This window comes from Mustela nivalis, assembly GCF_964662115.1.
Source record: "Mustela nivalis genome assembly, chromosome: 4".
Classification (NCBI taxonomy): Eukaryota; Metazoa; Chordata; class Mammalia; order Carnivora; family Mustelidae; genus Mustela; species Mustela nivalis.
The window spans coordinates 56,524,786-56,539,293 of record NC_139023.1 but is presented as its reverse complement, the minus strand read 5'-3'; positions in this window follow the sequence as shown (position 1 = coordinate 56,539,293).

Below are 14,508 nucleotides of genomic sequence, written 5' to 3'. Positions count from 1 at the left end.
CTCTGACATATATTTGATCTTCAGAAGCAAGTTTATTTCTATGTCTTTAAAAAAATAATTCTAAATCAGCAAAGATGGGATGGAGGAAAGAAAACATAGAACACAATACACACTAAGTAAATAAACCCCAAAATATTTAAAACAAATGCAAAAAATATACCAACAGAGGGTGGATAACTAATCTGAGTAAGGACAACCCAGTATGTCACTGTGTACCCTTAGTCTTGGGTGGGCCTGGAGACTGGGGGACACCTGAATTCTCTTAGTGGGTGTGTTTTCCCCAATGGTGTGGGTGAAGCAATTTTAAAACTATTTTAAGAGGGGTGCGTGAGTGGCTCAGTGAGTTAAGCATCCAACTCCTAATTTCTAGGCTCGGGTCATAATCTCAGGGTTGTGAGACTGAGCCCTGCGTCAGGCTTGCCTCTTTAAGTGTGCAATCTGCTTAACATTCTCTCTGTCCTTCCCTGTGTGCCCCCACCTCATTCATGTGCTCTCTCTTTCTCTCTAAAAATAAAAATAAAACTACATTAAGATGATTGTAATAGAACTGAGCAAAGAAGTAATGTGCCATTGATGTTGTTGGGACCCAGGGTTCTTCCTAAGGAAGAAGGGAAATTTAAATATGGAATGGGGGATGGCAAGAACAACCACCAGATTGGCATTAGACGTTTCAGCCAGTGCACGCTCATGATTCCCAAAGCATGTATGAATGTGCACACACATGTGCTATGTGTGTGTATACATGTGTATGTGTCCATGGCATGCTAGAGATAGAGATCTGATTTTTCAATTTATAGGCTCGCTGTGAGCCCATTGTTAATACAACTGTTATTAAAATTAAATTATAGGGGCACTTGAGGGGCTCAGTTAGTTAAGCAACTGCCTTCAGCTCAGGTCATGATCCTGGGATCCTGGGATCAAGTCCTACATCAGGCTCCCAGAACAGGGAGTCTGCTTCTCCCTCTGACCCTTGCCCCTCTCATGATCTCTCTCACTCTCTCTCTCAAATAAAAGAATAAAATCTAAAAAAAGTTAAATTAAATTAAATTATATAAGCTTAAAATTAATTACATTAAAAATAAATGTAATAAATACTTAAACTCATAACATCCTCATTATTTTACTACATTTTACTATTGACTGTGTGCCTGATAGTTGTGTTATTTTACCTGTTATCAATGCCCTATTCAGTAACACCATACTGGTAATTTAAAACTGGCTGCAGTCGGAGTATTGACACCATGGAAATCCATAAATACTGTAAAGCAGGGTCTTGTTTGCCTATGGATCAGATTGTTAAATGCATACAAGCCTATGATGTTGGTATGCACATATATAAGTATGCATACATTCTCTAGTTCTGTTCTTACTATTGCAATATTAAGAATGTACATCTAATTGCATGGAGCACTGGGTGTGGTGAAAAAATAATGAATACTTGTGATCTCTGTCAAATAAATAAATAAAAATCTAAAAAAAAAAAAGAATGTACATCTAAGAATTGGTAGAATATGGTGTTTGTTCATTTCTCCTTTACAGTCTGCATCTGTCCTTTGCAATATCCATTCTGAGAGAGCAGAACCTTGTGTATTTTATGCATCACTGTGTGTGGTGTCTAGGACACAGCCTGACACAAGGTGAGTGGTTGATAACTTTTTGCCAAATGAGTGAAAAGAGAAAGAAATGACTAATCATTCTCATTTAAAAATTCTAAGTGGCCCCTGATTTGTCGTAGCTATATCACAATGAGCCTACCGAAGAATCCCAAGATTCCATTTAAGTTTGAGATTAAGAGACAGTCTCTCCAGCCATGTAAATAGAATGGCACACAAATTCACTGACGTCCACATACAGGCTGGTGTCTCCCAAGCTTCCTTTCCACCACTATCCAGAAGACTAAGACCTGAGGGGCTATTGTGATTGCTGCCAAATCCCGAGCTCCTAAAACAGTACCTGCCATATAGTAGTCCCTTGATTAATGAAAAGAATCTCTTCTGGCAGTTTGAAGGGTGCCTGGGTGACTCGGTTGATTTAATGTCCACTTTTGGCTCCTGGTCATGATCTTGGCATCTTGGGATCAAGCCCTGTGTCAGGCTCCCTGCTCAGGGGGGGGTCTGCTTCTACCTCTCCCTCTGCCCCATTCCCTGCCCGCTCATGTCTTGTTTCTCTCTCTCTTTCTCTCAAATGAATAAATACAACTTTTTTTTTTTTTTAAATGAACTTGAGGCCTCTCCCTTTGAATCAGCACTTAAACACACAACCATCACTCCTTAACATGTATGTGACTTCAGATAAATCAAGAGAAGTTATTCTTAGAGGGGAAAAAGTTGGGAACTCAAGTATTCAAATCAAGTGAACAATACAATTGAAACCAAAGAGGCTAGTCAGTGAAAACAAAAAAATGTTCAAAGGGTAAGTTACCTTGGAGAGCCAGCCAGGTCTGGTAACACAGGAGGCCCACCCTATGATGTCATGGTCCATAGTCTGCTTAGGAATTTGGGGTTCAGCTTTTTCTGTATGTGCACTTCCCTACAAACCTTGAAAATGTGAATAGCTAGCCATTCAAGTAAGCCCCTACCCGTTTGAAGATAGCTCTGGCCTGATTTTTTTTTTCTATTCCTTCCTTTGCAAATCCTTCAAAATCCAAACTCCTCTCCCAGAAACCTAAGGACCTTATCCACTACATGGACCCTGAACTACTTCTCATTTGAGAAGCCCAAGACACCATGCTTCCTAACTCTCTCATTACACTGGGAGAGGACTTTAGGGCTAGAAAAAAAAAAAGAACGTGGCAAACATTCCATGATATTTAGCCTCACAGCCCCAAATCAGAATCACAGGCACAGAAACAATGCTGGAATGGACTCTTTTGCTGTTTCTTAACACAATCAGCCCAACTTCTGTCTTTTCTGCCCCATGGGAGTATCCTCTGGGAAGGAGAGACCTAATATAATAAATATCATTGAACACTTACTCTGTGTGAGGCACAGCTCTAAGGAGGTTACAAGTATTAACCCATTTTATCCTCACAAGAGCCCCATAGATTGGCCACTAATTATGCTCACCAAATACTTCTGGCTCTCCTCTCTCCCAGCATCTGCTGAACTTCTATGGTTGGGCAAGGTCATGTGACTGGTTCTGACCAATAAGTTGGAAGCAAAAGTGATGTGTGTGTCTGCTGGGCTGAACTAGATTGCCAGACGCTCCAGGGACCTCTTTTCCATCTGCCATGGTTACCTACAACATTCAGATGCCAAATGTGTCATTAAGAAACTGTTTCTCATACATTTTATCCTTGCCTCAATCCAAAAACACAATCTCAATTTTTATGATCAAAGAATTGAGGCTCAGAGAGATCAACTGTTTCTCCAGGTCACATGGATGATAATAGTTAGAGGTTGGGCCCAAAACATTTTTTTGGTTTGTTTTTTTTTTTTCCAACTTCATAGAAAAAAAAAAAAAAAGTAGGTACTTGTAATAATGAGCTTCTGACAAAACAGCAAAGCCCCAACCAACCCACCATAAAGGGGGAATCAGGGGCGCCTGGGTGGCTCAGTGGGTTAAAGCCTCTGCCTTCAGCTCAGGTCATGATCTCAGGGTCCTGGGATCGTGCCCCACATTGGGCTCTCTTCTCAGCAGGAAACCTGCTTCCTCCTCTCTCTCTGCCTGTCCCTCTGCCTACTTGTGATCTCTCCCTGTCAAATAAATAAATAAAATCTTAAAAAAAAAAAAAAGGGAGAATCAGAGAAATAAAAATCTCTGATATTATAAACCACTGAAAAATGGGTGTCATTGGTTATAACAGCATGCTCTGGTCTCTCCTGACCAATTCTGTGATATGAAGCCTACCAGTGTCCTCTTTTGGAGGATATGGAAGCTGAAGAACAGTGGTATTAAGTAACTTGCCAAGGAAGGTCACACAGCTAGAGAGCAGTGGGTTTCTTATTTGAACCCAGATTGTTTGGAAGGGGATTTGTCTCACTGTTCTTCCAGCTGGTTTGTCTCCCAGCAGCTGATGTTTCCCACTACACAGGCATCCACAGAGAGACTGGGGTTCCTGCCTATCATGACCATGGCAGAAATGTGCTTTTTTTAGGACTGTCATTAAAAAGTTGCTATAGACTGGATGGCTTAAAACAGTAGACATTTATTCTCTCATAGTTCTGGAGGTGAGAAATCTGAGATCAATTTGTCCCCAGGGCCATGTACCCTCTAAGAGTTCTAGGAGAAAATCCTTTCCTTGCCTCTTCCAGCTTCTGGTGGCTCCATGTGTTCCCTGGCCTATGGCACCATCACTCCAATCTCTGCCTCCTTCATCACTGGCATCCTCTACTCCTGTATGTCTCTTCTCTGTGTGCCTTATATAAGGACATTTGTCTTTGAAAATTAGGGTCTACCTGGATCCAGTATGATCTCATCTAAAGATCCTTAACTTAAGTACATTTGCAAAGACCCTATGAGGGGGGGTGCGGAAAGGTCACATTTTGAGGTTCTGGGTAGACATGAATTTTGGGGAACACTAGCCAAGCAAGTAGAAAAGGAGAATGTTAGACATCTACTCAGAACACTGCCTCTACCACCTTTCCCAGATGCAAGTGGACACTGACACCAGTAAAGGTTTAAACTTCAAAAACTTTACAAAATTGTATTAAAGATGTACAGAGTTGGAGATCAGGGTTGGGGGCACTGAATGGGGTTGCAGGGGAGGGGAATGTGGAGAGAGCAATAAAACAAGAGTTGAGCCATTGGGCTGATTAAGTCACTTCATTCTTTGACGAGCTCTCACTACTCAGGCCTCAGTCCTCTTAGATTCCTTCTTGTGTTGGGCAAAATTCTGAAGCAATGGGTATCCACTCAATGACATAGGCATGTCTACCTTTCCCACTTAGAGGGAAAAGCTCCGGTCCAGCTGGCGGTCTTCCAGCCCTCCGGAAAAGCCAACATGATCTCTTGCTTTATGATGGGGGAGGATGTGACTATTTGGCCCTAGAAATAGAAATAGGAAACTAGTGTCCTCAAGAACTCAACTACATGGGGCACCTGGGTGGCTCAGTGGGTTAAAGCCTCTGCCTTCGGCTCAGGTCATGATCCCAGGGTCCTGGGATCGAGCCCTGCATTGGGCTCTCTGCTCAGCAGGGAGCCTGCTTCCTCCTCTCTCTCTCTGCCTGCCTCTCTGCCTACTTGTGATCTCTGTCAAATAAATAATAAAATCTTAAAAAAAAAAAAAAAAGAAAAAAAGAAAGAAAATAAAAAAAGAACTCAGCTACAGATGTCTTGTTTGACCAGACTCCCTAGTTCACCAAAGAAGCTTGGACTCTCCACTATCCTGTACACAGCCTGCTAACTCACTTGTCCTACTTCCTTGGCCCCCTGAAAGTATTTGAGTTTGAGCCTCTCTGGGATATATAAAATTAAAAGTACCTCACCACCAAGAGAATCAATTTCATTCTGAAAATTCTTGTCTGGTCTACATTAAAAATTCATAATCTCGCTCCTAACATAACTGACCTCATTTCTTGAGCACTAATAACCTCAGCCTTATTGGTCCCATCCTCCCTGCCAACTCCACCCCCTCCTTCCTGCCCTGAGTCACATTACAAGGTTCCGATATTGAAAGGTCCCATGCCCCAAGAGTTTCTCTCTAATCATTACGTTTCTCCACTCACCACAGGAGGGACGATCAAAGAAGAGTTTCTATTATCACTGGATGCCAGTGATTTTTGCAACCTGCTGGAATGTACTGATAGCATAGCAAGATGGATATTGCAGAGGAAGAGGAATAGTTCTCAAAACCAGATAGACCCAGGCTCTGCATTTGGCTTGCTGAGAAAGCTTACACAGAGATACCTCGAGTCTTAGCCTCTCCCTGCCTTCATATCTAAACAGGAGTAGCAGTACTCTACTTGGAGAAGTTAGATGAAGTGATAGAAGCAAAATCTCTTCTCGTGCTGCAAAACGTATACAAACACACAAGATTGCTCTTTTTCAATCCATGCACTTCCAGTTTCCTCCTACATGAGTCGACTCTTCCATGCATATCCAGAACTGCCAACCAACTCTTGGTTTCTTCAGCTTGCAAAAGCTGTAGACAAGCCCATTGGAAGACAGATGTGGGTAATCAGAGACATGACTTCAAAATGGAAATACTAACACCATCATCATTACGGTCCTGGTATGATTTCAGGAGAAGTACTTCCTTCCTGCCCATCCACTCCCAGCAATTGCTTTCAGATTCCCTTCACAGAATGATTATAACTGGATCCCCAGTTTGGCTGCTTATGTCAATGATAATCATCTCCATAGTCTGTAATTATTGAAACCTGCTAAGTCTCTACCAGCACCCGCCCTTGGAATAGGAAAAAGAATTAAGCACATCACCAACACATGTGACCAAATAAAGGAGATGAAATATAGGAATCCTCAGTGAACCCTTCCTGCCACACATTATTCTATCGATTTTACTGCAATGTAGGGAGACACAAATTAGAAATAATAACAAACATTTATTAACATCTCCAAAGTGCCATTATTTTTCTTAACCCCTGTGTACCTGTCATGGTACTCAAAAAAAACAGAACCAAAGAATATACACACATATGCAAACACACACACACGCATGCATGTTATTAGTGACTGAAAACAACACCCATTTAATAGCTCACAGTTTTGTAGGTCAGAAGTTGGGGTGGGGTGGGGTGGGGTAGGGGGTCAGCTGGATTTTATATTCAGAGTCTAATAAGACCCAAATCAATGTATTGGCCATGCCACACTAACCTGAGGGTCCCAAGGAAGAACCTGCTTCAAGCTCATTCAGACTGTTGGCAGAAGCCATTTTCTTGCAGCACTAGTAGGACTGATTCCTCACTTTCCTGCTGACTATGACCCAGGGCCCACTCTTCTTCTAGAAGCCACCTGCATTCTCATTACTTCTCATGTGGCCTCCACAAAATTCAAAGCAGTGACAGCATATTGAATCCTCCTCACCCTTGGAATCTCTCTAACATCCTGTATTGTGGCCAGTAAACCAGAGGAAATGCTCTGCTTTTAAGGGCTCACCTGGATAATATCTCTATTATCTATATAATAGAGATAATACCTAGATAATGTAGATATTCACCCAGATAATCTCCTAGAGATAATCTCCTAGGAGACACACCTAGATAATCTCCCTCTCTTAAGGTCAACTGTGCTGTCGTATCATAAAACACAACCACTAGAGTAATATCTCATCACCTGCATAGTTTCCAGGGATTAAGGTGTATGATTCCTGTGTTTTCCAACACCACGAAGCAATTCTCCAAATCTCAGTGAACACTGACCCGCTGTCCCACAAATTCAACTGAGTTCTTATACACTTACCTACAGATAGTGTCAAATCCCACTGGTTAAGGGCTCAGCCTCACAGGACTGCCCCACCCCCCAGACACCAATCACAAGCCCAGGTTTTCTGACTGACAAGCTGTAGATCAGAGGCTCCCATGACTTCCTGCCCCTTGGGTTCCATTAATTTACTATAGCAGCTCACAGAACTCAGAGAAATATTTTACTAAGTTATCAGTTTATTACAGAAGGATGTAATTCAGAAAGAGCCAGATGGAAGAGATGCACAGGCAAATTATGTGAGAAGTGGCACAGAGGTTCTATGTCTTCTCCAAGTGAGCAGACTTACGTTCAAGTAGGAAGCCCTGCAAACTCCATGCTTTTGAGTTTTATGGAGGCTTCATTATATTGGCATAATTAATCAAATCATTGGCCATTGGATATTGATTCAACCTCGAGCCCCTTGCTCCCACAACCCCACCCATGACCTGGAACCTGAACTCATGCTTAAAAAGTCAAGCATGTTTCCTCCCTCTCTCCTCATCCAAATAATACCCACACACACTTAGAAAGATGAGTTTTCATAGATTATTAGAAAAGTAACTTTGGTGTTAAGCTCATTTTTGCTGAAGCGCAAGCAACTGAAAGAACAATGAATTACTTCAGTATTTTGTGAGTGACTTGGTACAATGTGATAGACTTGTCCATTTGTGAACAGGACTGACTATGATCACCTTCTTCACTGGAGTGGGATGTCAACAGTTTAGCAGACAGGGTACTCTGGCAGCTAATGGCTCAAAGTGATAGAGATTAGGTCTAACCTGGTGTAGGAGACTCTGGAAATCCTTCCAGAGGGACTTGCAATTTACGGGAGTCAATTCAAAGAGAAAAAATCCAAACAGGATTTTTGAGGAGATATTTTTGGATCAGGGCCCTTTCCTTTGAAACCCTTCAAACCACAGTCCTGGGGTGATATAAGAGATACTTCTGAATCTCTGCAAGGTAGAGAACATTTGCCTTGGGTAGAAGTTTGAGATCCAAAGCATGGGTTCTCAACCTGACATCAGCAGCAATCATTGGGAATACACACACTAGCTCTGAGCCTCAGTTCTTGAAAAACCTTGGATAGTTCTTTGTTTTTTGTTTTTTAATCTCAATAGTAAAATAACTCTATGATCCTCCTTTTCAAGGATGCAGTCCTGGAGACAGCAGTGAGGTGTAAAGGGAGCTCATGAAAGGAAAAGCCAAATACCTGAGAAACCATCCCAGCCTTGGTGGCCCTAGGGCAGGATGGAGAGCTGGATCCAAGTCATTGACCAAAGCCAGAAAAGCTGGTGGCAATGGTGTGGGCCAAGAAAAGGTGGCCTGGAGGAACTCTGTTGTTGACAACTTTCTATACAGTCCCACCTCGGGCCTGGCAGCCAGCTGGGTTCAGTAAGGATGTAGATCTCTTCCAACAATGTGACTCAAGTCCTGCTAAAAACACTGAACCAGATCCTTCAGTGCCCATCAGCCACTTTTCCCTTTGACATTTTAACAACTCAAATGGAAAACTCTCGGGGACCCAGTTTTGAAGCATGATAAGTCGTGTCATCAAGTTAAATGATGCCACCTGCATACCTTGTTTCATCTGGAAGGCTTTTAAGGTCTTTTTTTTTTTTTTTTTAAGAGTATGAACAGCTGGCCACCAGATGCCAGTCTCTATCCCTTGAGTTGTGTTGGCTGCTTATAATTGGGATAATTTAATGACCGATCTTCACTTAAGTTGGTGCCCAGTTACTGCCAAGCTGGACTTCTATTATTATGTGGCATTTATATCCAGGGACTATTGAAGGCTTAACAAAAAGAGTGTAGAGATGGGTCTGGAAAATAGCCCGAAGGATAGAGTGGTTGGAGGTGACAGAAGATTTAGAATTTTTAATTTAGAACATTATGCCTAGATTTTTTTTTAATTTTTATTTTCAGCATAAGAGTATTCGTTGTTTTTGCACCACACCCAGTGCTCCATGCAATCCGTGCCCTCTCTAATACACACCACCTGGTTCCCTCAACCTCCCACCTCCCCACCCCCCCACCCCCCGCTTCAAACCCTTTAGATTGTTTTTCAGAGTCCACAGTCTCTCATGGTTCACCTCCCCTTCCAATTTCCCCCAACTCCCTAGATTAAAAAAAAAAATGATAATACGTATATCAAAATAAGGCTAACTAATAGGTAATAATTCAAAATAATTATCAAATCATCGTGCTTTTCAAGATTTTCTAATGTTTATCAGAAATATATCTCTGGTACTATGAACTGAAGATAACACAAGGAGTATTTGAACATCAATAGTCATAATGTTTGCCTTACTACTGCAGCATTTGCATTTCTGAACAGGATATGCAAACTAAAAGGAAGAGTCAGAATACTCAAGATAATTGCAAGAAATATTTTCAATGTTTTTTTTTCTTTTTATCAACTTTATTTAGGTATAATTCACATATAAAATATATATAATGCAACCATTTTAGGAGAAAGGTTCACACTTGTGACAACTGTGTACCATTGTAACCACAGCCACAGCTAAGATCTAGAATGTTCTCAGCACTCCCCCAGTTTTTTCTGGAGTCCTTCCCTGAAGCCCCTTTGCTGTCAGTCCCCACTCTCACCCCAGATCTAGGCAACCACTGATCTGCTTTGTCCCTATAGATTGGCTTGCCTGCTCTAGAATTTCTTATAAATGGATTCATACCTCCCAAGACAGTATCCCACCTCCCAGGACAGTGTTCTATGAGACTTCATAGCTCTCCATCTCCATATCATCCACATCAAGATCCAGGCTAATGATGTATTCTTTTTTCCATCTGGTTTCTTTGATTCAGCAATGTTTTTGAGGCTCATCTGTGTTGCAGCCCTTCATTTTTTTTTTTTTCTGAGTAGTATTCCACTGTATGAATTTATCACAATTTGGTTTATTTGTTCCTCAACTGATAACATTGGGTTGCTTCTAAGTTGTACTGCTGAGTAGTGTTCTATCACATGGATATACTTTGAATTGTTCTTCCAATCACAGATGGATATTTTGTTTCCAGCTTGGGACTATTATGAACTATGCTGCTAAGAATATTTTTGTATTCACTTCTTGCAGATATTCTTTTATTTCTCTTGGGTAAATTTCCTACAATGAAATTGCTGAATTTCATGATAAGGGCAGTTAACTCTAAATAAATACGTCAACCAGTTCTCAAGAGTGTCTGTAGTGTTCTACTTGCCACCAGCATCATACAAGAGTTCCAGTTGTTCCACATATTTTTCCACTCTTGGCATTGTTGGTCTTCTATTTACTTATTTATTTTTATTTTTTTAGAGAGTGAGAGAAAGAGAGCAGGCAAGCAGGGGGCAAGGAGGGGCAGAGAGAGAGGGAGAGAGAGAAGCTTAAGCAGGTTCTATGCGGGGTTCAGTCCCACAACCCTAAGATCATGATCTGAACATAAATCAAGATTTAAACACTCAACCGACTGAACCACCCAAGTGCCCCTTGGTCTTTTACATTTTAGCCACAGTAGGGGGTATGTAGCATTACCTCATTATGTTCTTACTTCCCACTTCCCTGGTGACACTTTTCTTAAGACACTTTTTCAGATAGGAAGAGAGAAGACTTGGATGCAGGTATAAGAGAAAAGGCTAATGAGTAGAGTTACCATATATTCTAGTGTGTATAGGACAGCCCTGGATTATACCCAGTGTCCTAGTATAACTAACAATAGTACCCTTGTATTAATTTGCTCAGGCTGCCATAACAAAATACCACAGATTGGATAACTTTATTTATAGGAATTTATTTTTCGCAGTTCTGGAGACTAAGAAGTCCAAGACAGGTGTCGGTCAACTTGGTTCCCCAATGAAGCTTCCCTTCCCAGCTTGCAGGTAACCACCTTCTCTCTGGGCCCTCACATAGTGGAAAGAGAGAGAGAAGAAGCAAGCTTCCTGGTACGTCTTCTTATGAGGGTACTAAACCCATCATGTGGGTCCTACCTTCCTGACATCTAAACCTGACTACTTCCTAAAAGCCCCATCTCCAAATATCATCATACTGGGATTAGAATTTCAACATATGAATTTGGGAGAGGGGGACACTGCATAGCAGCCCTGTAATTTGGATTCAGCTTTGCTGTTCGGTGTGTGATGTAGTCTTCTCTAACTACTCACAAAACCTCCTGTACATCTGTATTTCTCACCAATATATTTGAGGTTATAGTTGTGTTTGCGAGTCAGGTACCAAGAGCAGAAGTTACCTGGTGAGACCCCATTATTCATGCTACAATTATTATAAGCTTTGAAAACATTCAAAAGTATACACTACTATGTGCATCATCTTATTAAACTATTTGTTGTTGTTGTTTTAGTCTAGTGTTTTGGTTTGAAGAACAAAACTTACATACTAAAAGCACACTGTAAATTAAAGAACAACCATTATAAATGAAAATATATTATTTCAAATTCTGGCCAATTCCAAAATAAATGTGAAGATTTATCTTCTAACATTTTATTTTGACCTTTTGTAAATTGAAAGGATTGTACTGCACACTCAGGTACAAGTTTATCCATGAAGACAAAATAAAAGTTGGGCCAGAGATTCTGTCCATCCCTGAAACCAAATCCAAGAAAAAAATTCTTTCTTGATTCATTTCCCATTTTCCTCTTTCATTCTGGTAGTAAACTACAATCAGAATGTAATGATTTCAATTCTACATAGTCTGTCTCTTTCCTGTTCACAATATGGTTCACAATATGATAATGTCCAGTCGCAAGCATTATATCTGGTAGCACTTCATGGCAGGTTAAAAATGGATAGAAGCATGCATGCATATCTTAAGTTTGCTACATAACTCTGAACACATTTTCACAACATAACCTTTCATCTGGTTTTACCCTTATGGAGCTTCATTTGGCAAATTTTTAGCATATACATAAATGCAAGATATCTTATGTGGCACCATGGATAATAGAAAATTACAAAGAAGGTTAAAACATAATCTCAACCTTGGAGAACCTTATACTTAAATATGGAAAGGGTGGGCTCTAACATAAAGAACTGTAACATAAAGCAGAAAGCAATAAATACCCTCTAAGTGAGACAAATGATTATAGCTTGGAATCTTTGAATGTCCTTGTAGGCAGGGCTTTGCTGTGCCAAAAAACTATGCATATAAGAATTATCAGCCAAATGGGGAATAAAGTAATGCTTACTAGCTTTGCAAGTTCCCATTTATGCCACCTGCTGGTCAGGAAGAAGAAAAGGTGATTTTTTTAAAAAATTTTATTTTATTTTTCCAGTGTTCCAAGATTCATTGTTTATGCACCACACCCAGTACTTCATACAGTATGTGCCCTCCTTCATACCCACCACCAGGCTCACCTAATCCCCAACCCCCCCACCATCAGTTTGTTTCTCAGAGTCCAGTCTCTCATCCTTCACCTCCCCCTCCAATTTCCCCCAACTGACTTTTCCTTTCCTTCTCCTAATGTCCTCCATGTTATTCCTTATGTTCCACAAATAAGTGAAACCATATGATAATTGACTTTCTCACCTTTTTTGACGTTTGGCATCAAAGGGTGAGGTTTGTAATTTCAATTCGAAGTGAGCTTTGCTACTCCACATCTCCCATCCCCCACATCCACACTTAACACTGAACCCACTTAAATCAACTATGTGGATCAAAAGCCCAAGACAGATTGAAACAGTGGTGGACCCACCTTGCGGGGTAATGACTTGCCATACTATTGAATATTATAATTTTCAATAATATTGAAAATTATACATGTCACCTGAGCACAGGAAATGTAGGGATAGACAAGAGAACGGTCTCTGCCCAGCACTGAGGACACAAATTACTCTCTGGTCTACCACAGAATCAGGAAAGAGCCCAGCCAGAAAAGTCCTAAGGTGTCAAGGCATGTCTCCACCCACTAGTGAACTGTGGCCAATAAATTTCAACCTTGGACCCAGCATGTTATAACACCATCTTCATTAGAAGGAAGCTAAACAAGGAAAAGAAGATTGTGGAAATGGAAGGCAGTAGTATCACCTCTCTCTTTCCCGTGGGCTGAAGATGAAATGCGAGCAGGGAGATAAACATGTTCTCCCTATCCCCACAAGTGTCGGGAACTTAAAACAGCCTCTTCTTGAATTTACTCTGCCCAATATTTGTATCATAATATCAAAGAATTCTTTGAATCAAGTATTTTTTGGAAAACATGGAATATCTTACTCCTTAGTGTGAGCTTGATTGCACTCATAGTACAGTTTTTTCACATCATCTTGTGTCTGTGATTTTAATAGACTCTCTCACACAGACTCCAGGCTCAAGCATGAGACTTGCTTTGGCCAGTGGGTCAATAGCAAACTTGATACAAGCACAAACTTGAAAAATTATTTGCATATTTTCACTTCTTTTCTTGAACTCTTACAATTGCCTGGATACATGTCCATACCATCCTTCTAGAGAATAAGATACATGAAGCTGAGTCAATTGCCCTAGCCAAACCCATCTTAGATCAGCCAACAGTCAACAAACCAAAAACACCCACCAAGACTAGAAGAAATGCTTAGCGAAGCTCCACCAAGATCAGTGGAACTTCTCAGTCAACCCACAGATTCATGAAGAATAATAAATGGTTGATGGGGGGGAGGTCCCATTTTATTTTATTTTATTTCTTTTCAGTGTTCTGAAATTCATTGTTTATGCACCACACCCAGTGTTCCATGCGATATGTGCCCTCCATAATACCCCCAGGCTCACCCAACCTCCCAAACCCCCTCCCCTCCAAAACCCTCAGTTTGTTTCTCAGAGTCCATAGTCTCTCATGGTTTGTCTCCCCCTCCAATCTTCCCCATCTCATGTCTCCTCTCCATCTCCTAATGTCCTCCATTTTATTCCTTTGTGCTCCACAAGTAAGTGAAACCATATAATAATTGACTTTCTCTGCTCAACCTATTTCACTCAGCATAATCTCTTCCAGTCCCATCCATGTTGATACAAAAGTTGGGTATTCATCCTTTCTGATAGAGGCATAATACTCGATAGTATATATGGACCATATCTTCTTTATCCATTAGTCCTTTGAAGGGTATCTTTGTTCTTTCCACAGTCTGGCAACTGTGGCCATTGCTACTATGAACATTGAGGTACAGGTGGCCCTTCTTT